This window comes from Triturus cristatus, chromosome 3_2 (genome assembly GCF_964204655.1).
Source record: "Triturus cristatus chromosome 3_2, aTriCri1.1, whole genome shotgun sequence".
Classification (NCBI taxonomy): Eukaryota; Metazoa; Chordata; class Amphibia; order Caudata; family Salamandridae; genus Triturus; species Triturus cristatus.
The window spans coordinates 379278742-379297606 of record NC_140584.1 but is presented as its reverse complement, the minus strand read 5'-3'; positions in this window follow the sequence as shown (position 1 = coordinate 379297606).

Below are 18865 nucleotides of genomic sequence, written 5' to 3'. Positions count from 1 at the left end.
CGGGCATCCCAAGGCTGCCGGATGCTCTTACAGTGCTGGTTACTATAGGCCCCATAGTGTCAGTATATGACGCAGATAAGGCGAGAAATGGGAGTTTGGCACAGTCAGCAGTAGGAGAGGGGACTAGCTCTGGAGGGAATGGCACAGTGAGTGGAATAGCTCACCTCAAGAGACCCATAGATTCATGTACGCCATTGCCAGCCACTGCAGACTCCTCTAGAGGACAGGTGGATGTGAGAACGGCGAGACCAAAGTCTTTGGCTGATTCAAGATTTGACATAATGATGTGGGAACCACCAGTGAGAAGCCAGAGTGACAGGATGGCAGGAGATTGAGATCGCGGAGACTCAGGAAGCCGACCAGTCCTTAGGAATATAGCGGAAGGGAACCGATGTGGAGATCAGAGCCGTGAGAATGGAGAATCGAGTGGCGCATCTAGTCGAGGGACTCTGAAAGTTGCTATAAGAGCAAAGATGTTGGCTGTGGTGAGGTTAAAAGCTGAAGTAGATGAGATAATTAGTGGGAACCTACCTTTGGAAAGAGTGGAACTTTATGAACCAGACGAGTTGCTGTTTGTAGCAAAAGATGTAACTCGCAAAGCAAGGTCAGCACATGAGAAACTGACAGATTTGGCAAAGAGATATGAGGTGGATCTGTCCAAAACAAAGATGTTACAGGGAAGTCACAGATTGCAGTGCGGTGATCAGGAATTGGAGAAGAAGAGAGTCATAGGGTTGAAAGCTCACATTTGAGAATTTATTATAGAGACACATGCATGGAGCAGGCTTGATAAGTGGGAGGAAAGATGGTCCAAAAAGAAGAGCACCAAAAAGAGAGTAGGAGAGACACCGCCTCCAAGAGGGGGAACAATAGGAGTGGAGAATTATCCTTGGCAAGAGGTACAGAATGGAGGGTATGTGCATGTGCCTTGGAGTAGAGGTGATTTGGCAGCATATACAAACAAATTTCCTTGGTTGAGGGAGAAGCCTGTCGAATGGTACAAGCAGGTCAATTGTTTTGTCAAGATCTCGAAAGTGTTGTGGGTTGATCTGAAGATCTTGTTTGATATCGTAGTACCAAGTGATTTGTGTGCAGCTTGTAAGGTTGCAGTTGATTGGCCAACCTCTGAACCAGATATGGATTCTGTTACCAATGGTCCTTTACCTATTGTCATGAAAAAGTTTGAACAGGTAATTACATGGCTGAAATCCAAAATCTCGCCACAAGATATTGATTGGGTTAAGATAGATCGAACTGTTCAGGAACTGAAGGAGTCTGTACATGAATACTATGATAGGCTCCTACAAGCCTTTAAGCAATACAGTGGGCTAGACACATTAGACCCTAAAGACATGGGACAGTTTGTTTTCAAGTTTGTATTGGGTCTCAGACCAGAAGTTAGCTTCATGATTCAGCAACATTTAATCTGCTGTCAGAACAAATCAGTGGATGAAATACTGCAGTATGCCAGGTACTGCAGCGATGAAGTGGACTCAAAACACCAGAAGCTTAAGGATAAGCTGATGCTGGTTCAAATGCATATCGCTGACAGGGAACTCCAGACACAGCCAAGTGGGGGGACGCTAGGAAGAAGACAGAGAAATAATCAAGGAGGGACCCAGAATGCGCAGGGTCAAGGGAAAGGGAAACCTGTAGACCCCAAGACAGAGGATGGGTGTGGCAACACTGAAAAAGACCACTGCGTGTCACCTTTGTCACAAGATCGGGCATTGGAAGCGTGAGTGTAGATTGAATCCAGCAAATCAGGTGCAACAAGAGGCAGAGATAGTGCAGGTACCTGAGGTCGTCAATACAGTAACGAGACCTACGTCCATGCAAGGGGGGACGATGGTCCCGCAGGTGCAAGTCACGCAACCTCCGAGAATTCCACAGGGAAACCGGATATACCAGCAGATGCCCCTTTTTGAGAATTATGATGAGTACAGCTCAGACCCGTTGAAATGACGGTGCCTGAGAGGGGAGGAAGACTGCACTCTTGGGGCAGTCTTAGTGGGAGACCAGAGGGGACCGTTTGTAGAGGCGGATATTGACATCATCCCATCACCTTTTTAGTTGATACTGGTGCTACCCGTTCTACTGTGAGATCGGCAGTAGTTCTCAACCTACCCCTCTCGGGACAATCAATCCAAGTCATAGGAGTGGCAAATAAGAAAATGACTAATCCATTGATCGGGCCAATTCCTGTGAGAATAGGAACTTTCCGAGATCTACACCTGTTCGTGGTGTGCGATTTAAGTCCAGTTTATCTGCTAGGAAGTGATCTTTTGTGCAAGTTGAATTGTACCATCTACTGCACGCCCAAGGGGGTGGAATTACAGACGAATAATGATGAAACCGTCTTTAAGGTTGCGAATCAGCATTTGTGCATAGAAATGTATCCAATGTTGACAGTGGAGGAGCTTCCACTTGACCTAAGAGACTCTGTTTCATTGGATGTGTAGGATTGCACGGGAGAAGAGATTGGATTAATCAAGGGTGTTGAGCCAGTTAAGATCCAGATTAAGCAGAATGTTGAGTTCCTGAGAACGCCCCAGTATAATCTGTCACCAGAGACGATCGCAGGGATTAAACCTTTGATCGATTCCATGATTAAGCAGGGAATCCTGAAGGATATAATGGGCAGTCCATGCAACTCACCCATTATGGGACTACAGAAACCAAGTGGGAAAATCAGAATCATGCAAGACCTGCGAAAGGTCAACACGATTGTGGTTCCATTTTGTCCAGTGTTACCGAATCCATCAGTGACACTATTTCAGATTCCATGCGAGGCCGAATGGTTTGATGTGATTGATCTGTGTCAAGCATTCTTTTCGATATCTCTTCCCGAGGAGAGCCAATTTTTGTTTGCCTTCCGGCTGGAAGACCATGTGTTACCGTGGTGTCATATCCCTCAAGGGTATACAGAGAGTCCATCGATCTTTAATCAGATCTTGAAAAAGAATCTTGAGAGTCTTGTATTGCCACAGAACTCCGTTCTCGTGCAATACATTGACGATCTCCTTATTCCGTCAGAAACGGAGGATGCTTGCAGGATCAACACGATTGCCCTACTGAATCATTTAGCAGAGAATGGACACAAGGTGTCCCCAAACAAGTTGCAGTACTGTTTGAGTGAGGTACAGTACTTGTGTCATCGAATTGAGAAAGGCAAGAGAAAGGTGTCACCAGATCGAATTGAGGCGATCATGAATATGGCTGTACCTACCACTCAAAGGGAAGTCAGAATGTTCTTGGGGATGCTTGGCTACTGACGCCAATGGATTCCCAATTTCTCCCTGAAGGCGAAGCCTTCGCAATGGCTGACGCACAAGGATATGAGTGATCCAGTACAATGGGACCACAACTGTCTGGTTTCGTTCTTGGAGTTGAGAGAGGGCATGTGTCGTACTCCAGCTCTGGGAATGCCTGACTACAACAAGTCTTTTTCATTGTTCTGTTGTGAGCGAGAAGGTTGCGCATTGTCAGTCCTGACTCAGAGTCATGGAGGTGTCCGTAGACCAGTTGCCTATTTCTCTGCTACTCTAGATCCAGTAGCTTCAGCGTTGCCCGGATGTCTCAAATCCATTGCTGCAACCGGTGTCAGCATTGAGAGATGGTAAAGCATTGTCATGGGTCACCCTTTGACAGTCTATGTGCCACATTCTGTTGAGCTGTTGATGAAGAGGACTAAAACACAGCACCTGACAAACAATAGACTCACATTCTATGAGCAAGTTATACTTGCCGCGGAGAATGTGACTCTGCGAAGGTGTTCTGTTTTAAATCCTGCTACACTGATGCCCTTGCCAAATGCAGATGATGAAGATTGTGAAGACCATGACTGTCTTGATGTGACTGAACATTGCACCAAACCGAGACCTGACATTGTTGATGAACCTCTGCCTGACCCTGATGAACTTTTCTTTGTCGATGGTTCATATTTAAGAGACAATGTTGGTTAGTTGAGAGCAGCGTTTGCTGTATGTACCATTACGGGAGTAGTTGAAGCTGCTTGCTTAGAAGGAGTATACTCCACACAAGTGGCTGAAATTATTGCCTTGACTCGGGCCTGTTTGGCAGCTGATCAGATCTGAATCACCATCTACACCGACAGCCAGTATGGGTTCAGTGTGGTTCATGATTTCGGACAGCTATGGTCTCAGATGGGTTACATGACATTGTCTGGTTCTCCCATTAGGAATGGAGAATATGTGAGACAATTGTTGGAAGCTTTACAGTGTCCAAAGGAAATTGCTGTAGTAAAGTGTGCAGCCCATGGGAGGGTAACCAAATTTGTTTCTCTTGGCTGCAAGTATGCTGATGAAGTTGCATGGTTTTTCACTGAAGAAGGTTGTATTTTTACTGGAGATTACACAGGAGAGAGCCCAGAAAGAACCAAGCTCTACATGATGTTAGCTATGGCAGACACTTAGGATTAATTCACGCACCTGCAGAAAAAGGTTTCAGAGCTGGAAAAGGGTTTATGGATCAAATCAGGATGTGAGAAAGGGGATATTGACATTTGGGTCTCAAGTGATAGTCGGGCAGTGTTACCAGATGACCTATTGAGCTCGATGGCTGTGCACCTTGGAATCGATGCGATGGTGCAAGTGTTCAGACAGATGTGGTATAACCCACGATTTAGTACCATTGCTGAAGCAGTGTGTCAGAGGTGCATTACCTGTCAACAAATGAATGCTGGGAAGAAAACTGTGGTTACATTGAGTCACATTGGGAGGTTGGGGGGACCTTTTAATAGAATGCAGTTAGATTTTATCGAGATGCCTCAGTGCAATGGATTGAGGTACATTCTAATGGTGGTGTGTGTTTTTTCACGGTGGGTGGAAGCTTACCCAACATGAAGGTGTGAAACCCTCACAGTAGCAAAGCTATCATTGAGGGAGTTGATCCCTAGGTTCGGTTTTCCAACCTCGTTGGAGTCGGATAGGGGAACACACTTCCACAGCGAGATCATGAAGTTGCTTTGCAGTGCTTTAAATGTTGATCAGAGACTCCATTGTAGTTAACGACCAGAGGCTTCTGGGATAGTGGAGCAGATTAATGGAACTTTGAAAGCACGGATGGCAAAAGTGTGTTTGTATACATCTCTGAAGTGGCCTGATGCATTGCCCTTGGTGTTGATGAGTGTTCGCAGTGTCCCAGATAGAAGGACCAGCCTTTCCCCGCATGAAATCCTTATGGAGAGGGCGATGCGATTGCTAGCAGTACCATTCACAGCTTTGATAAACATCACTGATGACTTAATCCTTGATTACTGCAAAGGACTAGCTGATGTGGTCCATTCTGTGTCTCAGCAGGTGCAAGCTGAAGCTGTTCCAGCTTCAAGTGATCTATGCCACGACCTGGGCCCAGGTGATTGGGTGCTTGTCTGCAAGCACGTGAGGAAGAGCTGCCTGGATGCCCGGTGGCGAGGCCCTTATCAGGTGATACTGGTAACGAACACAGCAGTGAAGTGTGGAGGATTGCCAAATTGGGTACATGCCTCCCACACCCGCAGAGTTTCAGCACCCTTGGAAGAAACAGCTCTTCTCACAAATGAAAATACAGCTGTGGCGGCAGGGCCACAAGAGGGGACAAGTCAAGCTGTGAGGGTTGCTGACGAAGCTGGTTGCTCACCAGACCGGGCTGAGGAGGGTTACGCTACACACAACCCAGATATTGACTCTGAGGAAGAAGGTCACGTTGTGAGTGGTATAGAGTCAGACTCAGTGGAAGGAAGTGGTGCGCAGAGTGTTCGGGAGGAAATCAGAAGGGCTAGACGAGTAGAAGAAGCGTGGCCTGAGAGACAGAGAAGGCTGAATCTGAGACTGGCTCCTGAGAGAGATCTTGCCCCTGTGTCTGAGACCTCTGAATCGGAAGTGAGTCTGAGAAGATCAAGAAGGACAAGAGTGCCTTGCCAAAGATACACTGCCCTGGAGTGAACTTACGCAGTAACTGATGCCTGGAGTAGTGAGTTCCGGGAGGCTGAAGTCCGTAAAAATGATCAGCAGGAATACTCTACTGAAAATCGATGCAGGACTGCTAGTTCCAGGACTTGAAATCGGAGGAGTGTTGACAATCACGGTTCCGAAACCTCCAGTTTTGAGCAAAGTGTGAATCCTGATATTGCACAAACTAGTTTTTCCAGCGTTTGGATTTGAACAACCAACTCATGAAATGGTAGATGTACGTCTTGAAATTTTGCAACATGTGTTAGCCGTAATTGGAGCTGAACTTATTGTGGATTGCGAATTAACTGCGAATTGTAAATGAATGTTTTAAAGAAGATAACCTAGGCCCGAGAGGAAGAAGAAGAAATGTAGGGACTTTCCGTAGAAGGAGAAAGAGGGTTAAGGAAGTCTTTTTTTTTTGGACTGTGTAAATAAAGAACAAAAGTACTGTAAAGGGAATTTCCAGCACTTCCGGAGTGGTGTTTGAACTGGGTACACAGCAACCTGTGGTGGAGTAAAGACTAAGTTTTTGATTGCTGCAAACCAAACCGACAACGAGAATGGAGGCTGGAAATCCGAAATGTAGGTCCAAATGTATGATAGGTACACTCATAGTAGGAATGATTGTTTCAATAGTTGTAGTTATCAGTAGCCATTCCACATGAAGTGGAAGTTGTAGAGGCAAAGAGGACACCTACACCCAGTACTTCTACCAAGAAAGAAGGTATCATAGGAGCTGAAAAGGCTATGCTAGATCAGAACAATTGTAGGTTGCATGTAGATTTGTCTAGAGGTGATTTTAAGCTTAATGTGTTTGCCAAGCTGCTATATGAATATGTTGCGGCAATGAATGCGAAATGTTGTTATGTGTGTATGCAGTTGCCTGCATCAGTGGTTGAGGGCATTAAATATCACCATCTTCCATTGACTTATGGGATATCATGTAGTTTGTTGCTTAGTATGTTCTATGGTAGAGGTCATTATGAGTACTTATTTTTCAATTATGATGCGGTGCTTTCAGAAGTACCAGCTTACAAGCACCTGAACAACTATGATTATTATAAGCATGAAGTTAGAATTGGGAAGTATTTCATACCGACCACAACGTTAGATACAGCCTATGCCCATTGACATAACTTAACGTGCTCACTAACAGGTGTAGAGAAGAAATTTGTAGATCAAGTAGAAGATAGATACAGACAGAAAACACAAACACGTAACACCGGAGAAAGTCCAGTAGATTGCACAGAGGAGGAGAGGGCTCACAGAGCAAGGGGAGCTATGGCTCTATAGCATTGGATCAAGTGCAGAAAGGGAAGCTGTGTGTGAAACGTGTACAGACCTATTATGATAAGGTCTATGTGGGACAGAGTACGTGTGATCATGTTTTCACTATGGAAGAATCCACAAATAACTTTTTGAAAGGTCCAGTGCAGGTGGTGCCAACAGTATATTATGTGTCTGGAAAGAATGCTTACTTGAGATTGCCTGCAAATTGGTATGGTACTTGTTAGCTGGAAATTATTTTCCCCAAGATCTACCACGCAGAGGAACTAGAACTCCTGGAAGGTGAAAAGCATTCTAGAGCAAAGAGTGATGTAAGTGCAGGAGCTGTGATTGGAGATATCTTTGGTGCACTAATACCAAGTTTTGGAGTGATTCTGAATGATGTGAAGATTAGAAAGTTGGCGACTGTTGTTGACAAGTTGGCAATGAATACAGCCAAGTCGTTGATACTTGTTGATGGAAAGATGTTGTTGATAAGGACGATGGTGATGCAGAACCATCTTACTTTAGACGTGTTATTGGTAAAAGAGGGCGGAGTCAGTAAAATGTTGAAGGTTCAAGAGTGCTGTACTGATGTACCAGATAACAGTAAAGATCTGGAGAAATATATAAGTAACATCACTGTGATCCATCATGAAATCCAGGATCTGACTGAAGAGGGGGTTTGGGGAAAAGTTGGTAAAGGTTTTGGCAGAGTGGGAAATTGGTTTGCGAATTTGGGAAAAGGTATTCTTGGTTACATTCTGAAGCCCATCATTATAATCGTGGTCTGTGTGGTTTGCCTGTGGGGATTTGCTAGAGCTTATCAGTGCTACAAGGTGAACCAAGTCAAAAGGTCCCTTAGGGAGCAAGAGATAAGGATGGCTAGACTGCAGGACAGTCACTACGAGAAAATCAAGAACCTAGTGAGGTTCCGACAGGGAAGAATGGCTACGAGCTCTGTTTAGGTCGGTTCTTTCTCCAGGGAGTTGTGATTTTTGTTGACGACACTAGTCATCAAAGGGGGGAACTGATAGAGCGTCATGATATTCTGAAAATCGTAGGGGTGCATCATAATCATGGATAGTCCGCACCCGCATATATTCTTGTGTTGTACTGAAAAGCGATGATTAGAAACGTGGGGTAATAACGAAATGTGTAAGTGAAATAATAGAAAATTAGTTTGTGCCATTTGAGAAAGTAAAGTGGCATTTAAATGAAGTTATGTAATCCTTGATGTTTATAGCAGATGCTTAATGAGATAGCTCATGTGTAATGTAATGCATTAGATTTAAACGTGCACCATATTAAAGTCTGCACATGTAGAAATGATTAATTGTGCCCTAACGTGATGAAATGTAGTGCTTGCAGATGCAACATTTATTAGTGCGTGTAATTTCTGATGTGTAAAGGCCTAAATGAATGTTCATGTTTTGCTAAGAAAGGCCTATTCGTATTTCTTATGTTAGCTGAATTATGTAGGCCCGAAGTGTATTTTCTAGGCCTGGGCGGCAAATTCCGTTCCGCTCGCGGAATTTGCGGAATTTCGGTAATTTTGCGTTCCGCTGAGAACGTGAAATTGCCCAAAATTCTGCTTTCCGCGACTTCGCGAAATTTTTTCTTTTTCGCGTTCTCAAAATGCGTGTTCGCGAGATATTTCTCCCCGAGCACGCAAACAGCAACTGTGAACAGGAAAAAAGCATCGCGAACAAGCAATTCCACGTGTTCGCGGAATTTCTGCATGTTCGCGGAGATTTTTTACCGTTTCGCAGAGATTTGCGTAACGCGATTACGCAAATTCCGCCCACCCCTAGTATTTTCCATGGTAAAGCTCTCATTTGAAGGCAGTCAGCGAAATTCACGTGCGTGCAAGGTTGTTCTGTTCTCATGCTTCTGTTGCAGGTGCAAGGACACCGTCTTCGTTAGTTAGACTGATGCCTTTTGTTTTAGGAGTTAGGTATGGAGGAGGCCCGCAGCAAAGTATACTGGAATGTCGATAATTGGGAGCTGATACTCTTTCTCGCTGAAGAAGCCTGAGACCCAAGAACATACCAACCGTTGCTGTACGGAGTACAAGTTTTGGTGGAAAATTACCTATGAGAGGTGCCTGGCAAGAGGAGGTGTTTCAGGGGCGTGTTCTATCAATTGTGCATTTTGTATTAGGGACAGTGCCTGAGGGATGAGTTAGCAGAGAGCTGGTAGAGGGTAGAAGGAAAGGATCGATGCTGAGGAGGGAGACTTAGAACGAGCTCTGTAGCTTTGGCTACTGACCCTTACAACGTGAGTGTACTTCTTAGGAAGTCTTCACAAGCTGACTCCTTTTTTTGATCTTGCCTGGGAAATGCTAAGTAGGGATGTCACTTTAGTGATAGCGTAGGGATAGATTAATGGATTTCCTTTGCAGCCACTAATGAAGACTAATTTAGATGTTGGAGCAGTCATTGCTTCTTTAATATTTCTGGAGTTGCTTATTCTCTTCATGCTTCACCGGATCAGACTGGTGCATAGGATGAACTTTGTATTAGTGCCCATGTATTTCTTTAACCTCGTCATGAGGTGCTTGTATGTTCATTTATTTTTAGCTTTGTAATAAAACCCCTAAACTGGAATTTGGAGTCAGTGATCCTTTCCAAGTCTAATTTGAATGGTCCTTACTGTTTAGTTGAATGTATTGGTTTTTTCCCCTTTACACTTTTCAGTAGGTAACAAAGGTCCAGTCGGCCGAGGATTCTTAGAGAGATTTTATGATAGAATCCGGTGCAATCACCTCCTCCTCGGATTTCATCACTACCAGCCTCAGGCAGTGCACCTCATCTCTCTATAGCCCCTCTCCCACATACATTTAATTTGTTTTAAAGCTCTAGTTGGGGTTGATTTTACTACTAAAAATGTATATCTACTCAAATAAACTGATCCCTTTTTAGCAACATACTAACCTATATTTTGCATACAGCTCTTTCAGGCCTGTTCATAAGTCACTGCTCTATATTACATAACATGTGTATTTGTAAAGCGCACATTCACCCAGGGTTATCTTTTCACTGAATATCAGATGTTTATTGTTACCCCACTCAATGGTACTCATTTTATTGACCTCAGAAGGATGAAAGGCTGAGTGGACTTGCTGGGATTTGAACCTGTTACCATGAGATTGAAAACAGGCCCCTTCAGTGAATGCATTAGTCCACTAAGCCACCAGACCTAGCCAAGATTGTAATTTATGAACTGCTGTAAGAAAAGGATCTCTGGGGAGAGGATATGGCATGATGGCCAGAGCTGCCGATTTTGGAACTGTGGAACCAGGTTCGAGTCTCGGCATCAGCTCAACATCCTGTGATTCTGGGCAAATCACATAATCTTCCCGTCCTTACAAAAAAATTAATGCGTCCTTCTGTAATGTAACTGGTGCTCATGTAAAGCACTCCAGTACCTTCAAGTCGAGTCCATGCTATATAAAACTGCAGAAAAAAAAGAAATAATCCACTGAGCAACCAAATAAAATACACTTCTGTGATCTGCATGTTACACGTTCTTTGCAGCAGGTATATTAACCCTCTGCACTATTTTATAATAAGTCAAACTTTCACCTAAAACAACTCTGATCTCTCTCCAGCAGGAACATTAATTACCAGAACTATATTGGCATTTTTATTGCTGCCTGAAAACTTCTTGATGAAGAAATTTTGCAATAGTTTCTTTTAAAACGATAAGTTAATTCTAGACACAGCACCCCCCACTAAACCCTCCAGAGGTCAGCGCCAGGTGCGACTGTACCGGCCACACTACTTTAAAGCCGACCCTGCTTCCAGTGCCACAGTTTGGTGGGCATGGCCTTAGGCAGAACGTGATAGCACTGGCCTTTGATAAGTAACTGCAATTCTAAGACAGTACAGGGGCTCAAAACTCCCCACCATACTAGAACCAACCCCTTCCAAGACTTCTCCTTCCCCGCCCTGGAAGTTCATGTAGTAGAAGTTATTCCAAGGTTAACAGGTGAGCAATAAGGTGTATTTTTGACAAATGCTTCACAGTTTAAAAAGTGTAAGAGTAAGAGTAGCCTAACTTTACGTTGAGACAAAAAAAGTCAAAATATGGATGGGTTTGCATATTTTTTTATGGAGAGTCAATATCATATAACAATCCAAAATGAGCTGTTGCTTTAGTAAAGAGAAACACAGGATTTGCATATTGCGAGAAATTTGCCTTTTTCACATTTGTTGCCATACATTTGCTGGGATTTTGACAGTGGACATTGGGAGATTACTATACAAAACCTGACCGCATATGCTCTGACCCCTAACCGTGGGAAAATAGGTTAGCCCCAATTGGCATATTTAACTTTTAGGTTAGAACCCAGTTACATGGCACAGGAAATGCATCAGTGGTTTAAAAGGTAAATATCACAAGTGTGCACTTGTTATTTATATCATATATATTTGTTCCCTATAGATATGCTGTTTCTTAAATTATATATGTTGTTTATTTAGATACGTGTCAAAAAATGCACATTTATTCATTGCAATGTGAGAATCAAGTCTGCTGAAATGTATTCATCTTATATTGGATGAATCAAATTCTCTGTTCCAGTGAATGCTTTTATGTAAGGAACAAGATTTCATAGAAGATTTAAACTTCACTTCTCATTGATTGCTTTTAAACAAGAAGCATAGTTTCACAGAATGTAAGTAACTGTAAGGACGCAAGAGCCTTTTATTCTAATTGTTTATTCTGAAACGTTCCGCAATGACCAGATACATTTATGAACTATGAACAGAGTCAATCAATCAATCAATCAGGGTTTTGTAGAGCGCACTACTCACCCACGTGTGTCTCAAGGTGCTGGGGTGTAGGCGGGGGGGGGGGGGGGAGTGAGCAGCACTGTTAGGGTCATTCGAAGAGCCAGGTCTTGAGGGCCTTTCGGAATTGGTGACTGTGTGTGATGAAAAAGAGAGGAGCTTTGTGCCAGAGACTTGTGACAGGGGCCGTATACAACCATATCACTTTCCCTTGATGAAGGCTATCGGAAGGCACACAGCCTTTGTTTGGTGGACTTCTCAGCCAGCCTGCCATCGCACATGGGAATAGCAGAAGAGATGTATGCTGTGAACCGTCTTTGAAACTGGAATTAGGCCTCTTTCTTGTTGCTAAATTTAGTTGAAATAGCCAAAGAGCCGCAGGAAGATTATTGTTGGCACGAAGACCAGGTAGGAGCTTCACATTGGCGCGAGACATGGGCGGTCACTGCTGACATGAAGAGTAGCTTGCAGTCGGATCTTCAAGTTGGTGGAAGACACACGTGGTCGTTTGCATTCTCGAAGAGACCAAAACTTCTGGATTTTCACCTTTGGTCCAGTTCTTGTAGTTTGCAGGTTGGAGCAGTACGCAACCCAGGCCAGGCTTCAGGATCTGAGGAGACACATCTAGGGGTCAAGATTCATGGCAGCAGAAATCAACAGCAGAGTCCAGGCAGGTCCAGTTGGTGCTAGTCAGCTGGGCAGTTGGAAGGGGAGGCCTCTGGAATTTTGTTGTGTCCCTGTAGCTCAAAAAGGATGGCCAGCCAACGGACCCCTGGAGTCACTTCTAGGATCCTGGGTTCAGGGAAAGCAGGTCCAGTTTTCCTTCTTCAGACAGCAGGGCAGTCCTTCTGAATATTCACATGTCCAGGAGTGGTCTGATGAGAGATTCTGAGGGTACCACTTTAATATCCAGTGCCACCCTATGTGTGGGGGTCACTCTCTAACCCTAAACTCTTTCTTGACAGTTCTTCCCCTTACCCTGGGTTTGGCTACAAACTGTCTAGAGTGGTTGTATGACATTACCACGCTCCCCTTTACTGCGCACATTTTGACAATGCAGATTTTAAAATACATACAACTACCACGCATTTACATTCACTCACATGTGAATACCTTTTCCACGTAATCCACAACCACATACAGTTTTACCACGCTTACTGTTCCAGAAAAATCTGGTCAAAGTCTAACACTGCCACTTCTGTTAAAAAATTATAAATAAACTTAATACGTTAGTGTAAACAATATATCTATATTTTGTAAATTACATTTATGTTGATTACAGGTCTACTACAATTTTTATATTTTATATTTTTGGGGGGAGACTCTCCCAAACCCGGCTTTTTTAATTACCATTAAAACTGTAAACTACTTATCACATACTCACTAATACAAACGTATATGCGTTGTAAAGAATTGCATGGTAACAGTAATTGTGATGAAAAAAATTGGTTGTTATTTCATGGTAAAATCTTTGTGGTAAAGGCTGTTCCCCATCTAGAGTGAGAAAGGGCAGTCAGGCCAAGGAGTGAGCTGCATTTTCTAGTGACTGGGCAGACAGCTTCAAAAGTCAGGTAGGGGGCGGCACTGCTCTCAGGTAGCACTTTGAAGCTCAGTAAGGGCTGAATACAACCCCCCAAGCTATCCTTCTCAAAGGAAGAACACCCTGCCCCACACCCAAGACCCCTTTGTCCCCTGTCTGGAAGGAATACACATCATACCACAGGAGACCAATTAACAGCCATGTGACTGGCTTAAAGGCATATTTGGTTAAGGCAGAAAAATGCCAACGTTCTAAAAGTGCAAAAAGAACAATTGATGGACAGAATACAGAACAATGTCATAAATTCACCCTAGTACAGAGTTATGGGCCTAAATCCATTGTTTTTTTGCTCCCCATGCCATTCCAGTTTGAACCCAGCCATGTGCAAATCAGTCTTGACCCTGCACCCAATAGGAACAGTCCAGCCCGAACTGCCACGCCAAGTCTTCCCAGGACTGGAACCAAGCATCCTAGGACCGGTTTCGGGGTTTCACCCCTCATCAGCCAGGATAGCCTGTCTCCAGTGGCATGGAGAGCACAGGGCCCACGTCTGTGCATACCCGTCCCACACAGGTGACAAAAGCAAAAAGAACAATTGATGGACAGAATGAAGAAAATGTCATACATTACCCCAGTACAGAGATCTGGGTCTAAATCCATCATTGTTTTGCTCTCCATGCCATTCCAGTTTGAACCCAGCCATATGCAAATCAGTCTTGACCCTGCGCCAATTGGAACAGTCCAGCCCAAACTACCAGCCCAAGTCCTCCCTGGACTGGAAAAAAGCATCCTAGGAACGGTTTTGGGGTTTTACCCCTCATCAGCCAAGATAGCTTGACTCCAGTGGCATGGTCCCACTCGCGGTGACAAATGCTCCATCCATCATCTCCTTGTGTTTGCTTTGTTTGCCCTAAGTTGGCAGGGTATGCCCAGACGTGGGTCCCTTGCTCACTTTGCCACTGGATTCAAGCTAGCCTGGCTGATGAGGGGTGCTACCCCGAAACGGGTCCCAGGATGCTTGTGTCAGGTTCAGGAAAAAGCTGGCTTGGCAATTCGGGCTGGACTGCTCCCATGAGGCACTGGGCCAAGACTGATTTGCATATAGCTGGGTTTGAACTGAGGTGGCAAAGAGAGCTAAAGAACGATGATGGATTAAATCCAGATCTGTCACTAGGAGTGATTGTCTGAAAAGTTACAGCACTCCGTCCATCATCTCCTTGTGTTTGCAATGTTCTAAAAGTGGCATTTTTGAGAATAGCAATTTAAAATCCGCCTTTACCATTTAAAAGGATGGTAAATTACAATTCAAATGAGTGAAACAAGTAGTTCTCTCTCTGGTCACAAACTCAAGTTATCACTTATGAAGTGTAATAAGGCAACCCAGTATTAATCTATGGGATAGTCAGTCCTGCTACAAAAAAGAACAACTTTAGGAATTTTTCACTGACATGACATGTAAATCTTAATAGACATGCCTTACTTTTTAAATACCATGCATGCTGCACTATGCACCTTTAGGCCTACCTTAGGAGTGACATAAATAATAAAAAGGAAGGTTGGGCTTCACAAAAGGTTTATTTTGCAGGTTGAAATGGCAGTTTAAAACAGCACGACAGGCTGCAGTGGGAGGCCTGAGCCGTGTTTTAAGGAGCTACCTTAGTGGGTGGCACAATGAGTGCGGCAGCCCACTAGTAGCATTTCATTTACAGGTCCTGGGTACACGTAGTACCATGTATTAGGGACTTATAAGTAAATTAAATGTGCCAATCATCTATAAGCCAATTTTATTATGTTTAAGGAAGTGAACACAAGCAATTTACCTCTGGTTAACAGGGGTAAAGTGTGCAGAGTTCTAACGTCAACAAAGATGGGTTCATCAAAAGAAGGCATGATTCTGGGGTGACCCTTCAGAAAGGGCCAGGTACAACATTTGCTATTCAAACATTTGGTAAATATCATTGATTTTTACATCTTCTTTGAGACCTTTTGTATTCTGACAGTGGGCTTAGAAACTGCCTATTGCTTATCATTGGTTGGCTTCATTGTCACTCTCCTTTGCTTGCTTCTTATTGGTCAGCTGCCGTAGGGTTTCTTGATCTTAACATGTACATGCACATCTCCCTCAATTAAAGTTTAGTGGGTTGCAGGGTGGTTGCAGTCCAACTGGCATCCTGTCTTGGGTTGGCACACTAACAAAAGCCTTAGTGCCATGTTGTCTAGTAAGCCTGGACTGTGTTCTGAAAAATCCAGAAAACATATCACACTGTACTTTTATACTATCTGAACAAGTGACTGTAAAATGTTATTACATTCACGAGGCAGATAGTACGAAGACGTAAGGTTGTGTAAAAGAGGGTGGAGTCTGAAGTGTTCTTCGCATCAGAGAGTTGCAGAAAGCTGTGTCTAGTCAGACTCATAGCTCCCTTGCTGTACTCACATTGATCAAGAAAGTCTTCCTGTGGATTGAAAGGAGAGTGGAGCCGAAGTGTTGGCAGCAGGGTTTCAGAATGCTGCCATGTAAGAAATGTGATTATTATTTGGGGAGGGATTCTACCCACCTCAATGAATAATCACAACCCTTGTCAGGGTGAACCATCGAAGTCAATAAATTAACCAGAGCTCATCTCCCCGGTAGCTACGGCACAGGGAAGGCAGGCTTAATTTAGGGCAATGTATAAAATATTTATACATTATCAAAACAATAATAAAGTCAAGTGAAAAACAATAAACTACCAAAAAGAAATCAGCAAAAATACAGAAGAATTTAATAAACAAAATGACACCCAAATTACAAGAATCAATAAGGGGAGCCAGAGATATCAATTGTTAACGTTTTAAGTAGGGATAGCACCAAATAGCACAAAGTGGCAATGAAAGTCAAAGGCGCAGTAGAGCACTGATCGAATACACCAACTAATCACGTTCTTCCTGATCAAAGATTTTACTATCTGACTTAGAGCCTGAGATAGAATGCAGAGGACAGGTTACTCCATTGCAAATGGATAGCACATCCTCCGTATTACAAGTGCATTATATCCAATGGCACTTGTGATACGCCGGGCAGGATATCCGTTACGTTTTTGGTGGAGTAACCCATCTACAGAACTCTAAATCAGGCCCAAAATGGCAAAGGTCTTCAGTCAAACTAAACTTGGGCTCTGAGGGCTCGTGGTGTGTGTAGGGAGTGTATTATGGTAATCCTTTTGTCCTCCCAAATTTAACACTAAAATAGGCACAGTACCCACAATAACCCCAACGACAGAAGTCTAATAGCACAAAAGTAGGGTTTTCCAGGAACCCAACATTAGATACACAAGAATTGTTCTGACATCCTGTTTCCCTTCCTTTCAATTGTGCCCCAAAGTGTTATATGTAAACCCAGCAGACCTGTTAAATGGTAGCGGCAGTTTCAGTCGATAACCTTTCAAGTATTGCCCGGCGGTAATCGCCTCTCATACCACTCGATAATTTACCAATGAAAGAGGCAGGCGCCGGAGACTGGAAGGCAGGAAACAAAGTTTTATTCCGTCGGAGCAGAACACATCAGATCAGACAGCAAGGTATCGTCACGAGGTGCTCTAACTGCATCTCTGAGACCTGGTCTCTTATACACAGGTTTATTGCTTTATTACACATAGTACATTCTTGAGATTCCCTTGATGCATGAGAGAACATCCCCTGAAGCCCCGGCTCAGATCCGATCCCACACATAGCTACAGTAGAAGTTCCCACCTTACCCGCAGTAGGAGATGGCTATCGCGCAGCAGGGTATTCCGCCATTTCCCGGGGGTGTGTGCAACCGGCCGGGTCTCAGGGGGTAGGGGCTTTGATCCACTGTAATCCCTTTGATGTGGGGTGTTTCCCTTACAGTAGGGGCAATAAACTGCATCCGCAGGGCTAGGTGATGGCCTGGGACCAGTTCGGACAATGGGGCGCAGAGGAAGGGGGTTATCAAAAGGAGAGGCATGACCATGTATGGGATGTCGGTCGGATGTGGTTCCGTAGCAGGGTCGCGCAGAAGGAGAGGGTTTACGGCCTGTGTATGAGAGAGCGGGGGTGGCCGGCGCGCGGGGTATGCTTGCAGCGCCAGGGGAAAGCGCTGGCGATCGAGAATGAGCGGGGAGAGAGTGGGGTGTCTAAAATGGCGGCCGTGCATTCGCTGTGTGTGGCGCTGGGGAGAGGCAAGATGGCGCAGATAATGTTCAGTTTGCAGGCTAAATTTCCACAGTCCTCCCTTTTAACATATCTCGCCAGCTAGCTGGCCCGCTTCTGTCGGTGATGGTTTGCTGGAGCCACATATGTCGGAGGAAGGACAAAGGCGATGTAGCAGGTGCCTCCCCAACCTTTCGGAAGCCAGGTGTAGGCCTTAGTACCACAGACGAAGTACATATTCGGGGAGGCAACAAAGGAGGGTGGGTCAACTGAGTCCAATGTTCGGGTGATGAGGCAGGAGCTGTGGCCCACCAGCTGCGCCCCCAGGCCTTCGAGGCACACAAATCCAGTGATGTTGATGACGGACAGGGCCACTGTTAGGGTGGCGGCCGTCCGTTTCCGGAGGTAAGAGAAGGTGGGTCTGGCTGGGTTGTTGAACACTTGCATTTCAACTCGTTCTTTGGCAGGGATGTCCATGTGAAAGGAAGTGTTCGATCTCAGAGGGCAGAAGTTCTTCCAGTTTTGTTCAGCCAGAACCCATGGTAGAAGTGTGACATGGTTCTGCCGGAAGTGGCATTGTCCTTGTAGCTTTCTTGCAGGAGGATTAGCCAGGCGAGGCAGGAACCATGGACAGAAAAAGGTGAAGGGATGAAAGGGATAGAGTGTCCAGTGGCATGTGGTAGCAATCCACAGATCCAGCAATTAGTGGCGTTGGCAGCAAGATTGTGTTGGTGGAGCAACTGCACAAAAGAGTTATTCCAGAACTCCTTACGCCTTTCTCGGAGTTGGGGTGAAAGTGAGATCAGGTGGTGTTCTTTCATGGTGGTGGGTTGAACGGTGATCAGCAATATCTTATGAGCGGGTGAGCCCTCCTCCATGATCCAGAAGGTGACCACGAGGAGAAGGCAAAAGAGAAGGGTAATGAAAAGTGCAATAGTCTTTAAGCTGTGCATTCGGTCAGTCTTTGGGTTTTTGTAGTGGATCTTCGGATGTTCGGTTGCTTCCATCATCTTCATGTCGGGCGCTTCCATCACCTTCAAGAGACTCGGTAGCGGGCAGAACCACAGACTTCGTTTAGTTTCTCTCTTGGTGGCCTTTGAGGTGACTAGGCTACCGCTCTGAGATTTCCACTTAGCCTGTGGTCTGCTTAGCCGAAG